Source organism: Gigantopelta aegis, chromosome 10, assembly GCF_016097555.1.
Source record: "Gigantopelta aegis isolate Gae_Host chromosome 10, Gae_host_genome, whole genome shotgun sequence".
Lineage (NCBI taxonomy): Eukaryota > Metazoa > Mollusca > Gastropoda > Neomphalida > Peltospiridae > Gigantopelta > Gigantopelta aegis.
The window spans coordinates 21,981,273-21,986,684 of NC_054708.1; the positions used below are offsets into that span (position 1 = coordinate 21,981,273).

At 42.8% G+C, this 5,412-nt stretch overlaps 1 pseudogene; it reads left to right on the forward strand.

Annotated features, from left to right (window-relative positions):
• The first annotated feature begins 1,531 nt into the window (after positions 1 to 1,531).
• Positions 1,532 to 1,987, forward strand: LOC121383534 (annotated as a pseudogene).
• The last annotated feature ends 3,425 nt before the right edge of the window (positions 1,988 to 5,412 follow it).

Genomic DNA, 5,412 nt, shown 5'->3' on the forward strand with positions numbered 1-5,412 from the left:
TATTGGATGTCAAACATTTGGTAATTTTAACATATAGTCTTACAGAGGAAATCCGCTAACTTTTTCTATTAGTAGCAAGGTATCTTTTATACGCACCATCCCACAAACAGGATTGCACATATCACGGCCTTTGATATACCAGTCGTGGTGCACTGGCTGGAACGAGAAATAGCCCAATGGGTCCACCGACGGGGATCGATCCTAGACCGACCGCGCATCAAACGAGTGCTTTGTCACTGGGTTGCGTCCCGAGAGAGAGAGAGACAGACAGACAGACAGACAGACAGAGAGAGGGGGAGCAGGCAGGGTGGCAGACATACAGTCAGGGGCAGAGTGAGAGATACAGAGAGAGAGAGAGAGAGAGAGAGAGAGAGAGAGAGAGAGAGAGAGAGAGAGAGAGTGAGAGAGAGAGAGAGAGAGAGAGAGAGAGAGAGAGAGAGAGATCCGAGAGAGAGAGAGAGAGAGAGAGAGAGAGAGAGAGAGAGAGAGAGAGTGAGGGAGAGAGTGAGAGAAGAGAAAGAGAGAGAGAGAGAAAGAGAGAGAAGAGAGAGAGAGAGAGAGAGCCAGAGAAAGAGAGAGAAAGAGAGAGAAAAAGAGGGAGAGAGGGAAAAGGGAGAGAAGGAGAGGGAGAGATGGAGAGAGATAAGAGAGAAGACATACATTCAGGGGGGGGAGAGGGTGAGAGATACAGAGAGAGAGATAGAGAGAGAGAGAAGAGAGAAGAGAGAGACAGAGAGAGACAGAGAGAGAGGAGAGAGAGAGAGAGAGACAGACAGACAGACAGACAGACAGACAGACAGAGAGAGGGGGAGCAGGCAGGGTGGCAGACATACAGTCAGGGGCAGAGTGAGAGATACAGAGAGAGAGAGAGAGAGAGAGAGAGAGAGAAGAGAGAGAGAGAGAGAGACAGACAGACAGACAGACAGAGAGAGGGGGAGCAGGCAGGGTGGCAGACATACAGGCAGGGGGAGGATTTTAGATACAGAGGGAGAGAGAGAGGAGAGAGAGGAGAGAGAGAAAGAGAAAGAGATACAGAGAAGAGAGGAGGATAGAGGAGAGATAAGAGAAGAGAGGAAGAGGGGAGAAGAGAAGGGGGAACAGGGAGAGAGAAAGAGAAGAAGGGGAGGGAGTGGGGGGGAAAAGAGAGAGAAAAAGAGAAGAGAGAGAGAACAGAAAGAGAGAGAGAGAGGAAAAGAGTGAGAAAAAGAAGACAGATCTGAGACAGAGAAAGAGCAGTGGAGAAACAGAGGGAAGGGGAAGCGAAGTCTGAGGGGGGAGAAGGGAGGGGTGAGAAAAAGAAAAGAAAAAGGGGGGAAACAAGAAGAAAGGGGCAGAAGAGGAAATACGGGAGAAAGAGAGAGAAATAGGAGAGAGAGAGAGAGAGAGAGAGGGGAGAATAAAGAAGAAAAGAAGAGATAGAAAGAAAAGAAGGAGAGAGAGGGGAGGAGATTTACCGAGAAAGGGAGAGAGAAAGATAGGAAAGATAGAGAGAGGGGGAAAGGGGAAAGAAAGAGATAAAAAGAGAGAGAGAGAGGAATAGAGAGAGAGAAAGTTGAGAGAAAGAGAGAGAGAAAAAGAAAGAAAGGAGTGAGAGAGAGAGACAGACAAAACAGAGAGAAAAAGAAGGGAGCGAAGGAGGGGGGAGGGGGGGTGGCAGAATACAGTCAGGGGCAGAGAAGAAGAAAAGAAGAGAGGGGAGAAAAGGGGAAGAGAGAGGAAGAGAGAGAGAGAGAGAGAGAGGGAGAGATAAAGGAAGGAGGGGAGAGAGAAAGAGTACAGAGAGAAAGAGGAGAGAGAAAGAGAGGAGAGAGAGAGAGTGAGAGAGAGATTACAGAGAAAGAGGAAAGAGAAAGAGACAAGGGAGGAGATAGATAAGAGAGAAGAAAAGGGAGGGGGGGAGAAGAAAGATTTGAGAGAGAAAAAGGGGAGAGAATAAATGAAAGGAAAGAAGAGAAAGAGAGAAAAGGAAGATACAGAAAGAAGAGAGAGAGAGGAGAGAGACAGACAGAAAAAAAAGAAGGGGAGAGGGGGGGCAAGAAAGAGGGAGAGGGTCAAAGTGAAGAGAGAAAGAGAGGGAAGAAAGAGAGAGAGAAAGAAAGAAAGGAGAAAAAGAGAAGAGGGAAAGAAAGAGAGGGGGAGCAGGAAGGGTGGCAGAATACAGAGGAAAGGGGCAGAGTGGAGAAGATCAGAAAGAGAAGAGAGAGAGCATAGAGAGAGAGAGAGAGAGAGAGAGAGAGAGAAGAGAAGAGAGAAGAGGAGGGAGAATAGAGAGATGAAGTAGGAGAGAGTGAGAAAGATAAGGAAAAGAAGAGGAGGGGCGAGGAGAGAGAGAAAGGGAAGAAAAGAAATAAATAAAGAGAAGGGGCAAGGGGTCATCTCTAGACATAAGGGGGGGGGGGGGTGAGATAAAAAGAGAGAGAGAGAAGATAGACAAGAGAGAGAGAACCGAGAGAGAGGGAAGAAGTGAAAGACATACAGAGAGAGAGAGAAGAATAGAGAGGGAAAAGAGAGAGAATAGAAAGAGAAGGAGAGAAGGGGAGGGAATTAAAGAGAGAGAGGGAGAGAGAAGAGGGGAGAGAGTGAAAGAGAAGGGAGAAGAGAGAAGAAAGAGAGAGAGAGAGAGGAGAGATTAGACAGAGAGGGAGATACAGGAGAGATACAGAAGGATACAGAAGAAAGGAGGGGGGGAGGGGATAGGGAAGAAGAAACAGAGAGATAAAGAGAGATACAGGGAAAGATATATGAAGGAGAGAGAGAGAGAGAGAGAGACAGAGAAGAGAGAGAAGACAGACAGGAAGACAGACAGAAAAGAGAGAGGGGGAGGAGGCAGGGGGGGAAGAGATAAAGGGAGGGGGCAGAGGGAGAGATACAGAGAAGAGAGAGGAGAGAGAGAGAGAAAGAGAGACAGACAGGACAGACAGAGGGACAGAACAGAGGAGAAGAGTGAGGGGGAGCAGGGGTGGCAGGGGAAAGACACAAGTCAGTGATCAGAGTGAGGGGATACAGGAGAGAAGAAAGAGAGAGAGAGAGAAGGAAGAGAAGAGGGAGAGAGAGAGGGAGAGAGAAGAGAGAAAACAGACCTACAGACAGATAACAGACAAGGAGAGACCCAGAAAGATAAGAGCAGGCCGTCAATTATCCTACTTTTTCCTATTTATTCCTCTCTCTTTTTTTGCACTTTTGACCAGTTTCATTTTTTTTTTTTTTTTTTTCAGTGACACCATATTTATGGTCCAGATGACTTGCTATGAGGCATATTGTGATATCTGTGACATAGTCATTGAAATCTGAGTATGCAGAATCCTCTTATTTATAATTTCTGAATATGGGCCTATTGGGCTATTTCCGATTCCAGCCAGTGCAAAAAAACTGACATCCAATAGCTGATGATTAATAAATAATTTGCTCTAGTGGTGTTGTTAAACAAACAAAACTTTTAAACTTTCTCACATCTACACGTGTGGATCAAGTGGTATGTGCTATCCTGTCTGTGGGATGGTGCATAATATTATAACAGATCCCTTGCTACTAATGGAAAAATGTAGCAGGCTTCCTCTCTAAGATTATACATTCATGTCAAAATTACAAAAAAACTGACATCCAATAGCTGATGATTAATAAATAATTTGCTCTAGTGGTGCTGTTAAACAAAACAAACTTTTAAAACTTTCTCACATGTACACGTGTGGATCAAGTACAACATCTCAAAATAACCACATTAGACACAAATGTACTCAGGCAAATACTGAACCATTAAACTACAATCCCACGCCATGCCACTTTGATGTGTGTGTGACAAATGCTGATCATGCACTTTGAAGATAGAGATTTTTTTTTTTTTTTTTTTCCCTACACTATTGCACAGTGCTGTTACCATTGTATACATGTGTGGGTTGCCTAGCACCAAACCAGCGATTTCCTTGTTAAAGTTCACCAGCAAATATGAGACAGTGATCATTTAAAGTTAAGGTTTGTTTTGTTTAATGACACCACTAGAGCATATTGATGTATTCTTCGTCAGCTTTTGAATTTCTAATATATGGCAGGCCATCAAGTATACTACTTTTTCCTATTTATTCCTCTTTTTTTTATGAGTCCCTATTTAGCCCTCTTTTTGAAGAAAATTCCTATTTTTTCCCTTTTTTTTGCACTTTTGACCAGTTTCATATTTTTTTTTTAGTGACACCATATTTTTTCTCTTCACACCATTTGCTTCCAGATGACTTGCTATGAGGCATATTGTGATATCTGTGGCATAGTCATTGAAATCTGAATATGCAGATGGGATGCATCGTTACAGGCTTCCGGTTATTAATTTTCACAATGCAATATAAAGTCCTCTTATTTATAATTTCTGAATTTATGAACATGTTTCTGGTTTTTGGTAATATCTGACCTTGTTGAATGCTCAAAACTAGAAAAACAAAACAACCGCTAAATTGTGTGGGTGGGTGGGTGTTTATGCAAATATCTTACATTTTCCACATTTCTCATCACATCTAAATTGTACGAAGTCAGGCTGAAGCTGTTCGGGTTACCTCTGATACACTGGTGCATGGTGTCTAAGGAAGTAGGACTTCAGTGCTCATTTGCAGGTTGTGCTTTGCTTACCGTAACAAGTATTTTATTAAATGTGCACACCTGCAGTATCATAATTATTTGACATATTTCTACCAACCAGTGATCCATAACTGGTTCAACAAAGGCCATGGTCTGTGCTATCTTGCCTGTGGGAAGCGCAAATAAAAGATCCCTTGCTGGCTGTCGTAAAAGAGTAGCCTATGTGGTGACAGCAGGTTTCCTCTTAAAAACAGTGTCAGAGTGACCATATGTTTGACGTCCAATAGCCGATGATACGATAAAAAATCAATGTGCTCTAGTGGCGTCGTTAAATAAAACAAACTTTACTCTTTTTGTATCCAGCTATATTATCCAGTTGATCTACCAAGAGAAAACAATTTAAAAAATAGTGTCTATACCCACATTCAATTTCATATATACACACACATACACACACACACACACACACTGCCATTGCTGCTGTTTTTGATGGTGTCACTGGGTCAGCAATGCCTTGTTGCGGGGTTTTTTCAGTCAACACCCCTGTCATTTCAGAGTTAAAATTTGACCTTGTAACTTGTATTAGTCAATAGCATAAAAGGAATACTGCATTGTGTTGCTTTTTAAAAGTCTTACTTCAAAGAACCAAATTCAACCACTGCATTGTCTGAATAAAAAGTGGTGGATCGGGATGGCTATAAGGGGTGTTGGGAGGCTATGTTGAAACAAAATAAGTGCCTATTTTATTCCTATGATATACACATTGTCTTATTTTCCTGTATTATTATCTTTTCAATGGTTTTCTATTTCCATATTTAGTTCTTTGAGATGGCTCACTCACTTGACCCCTGC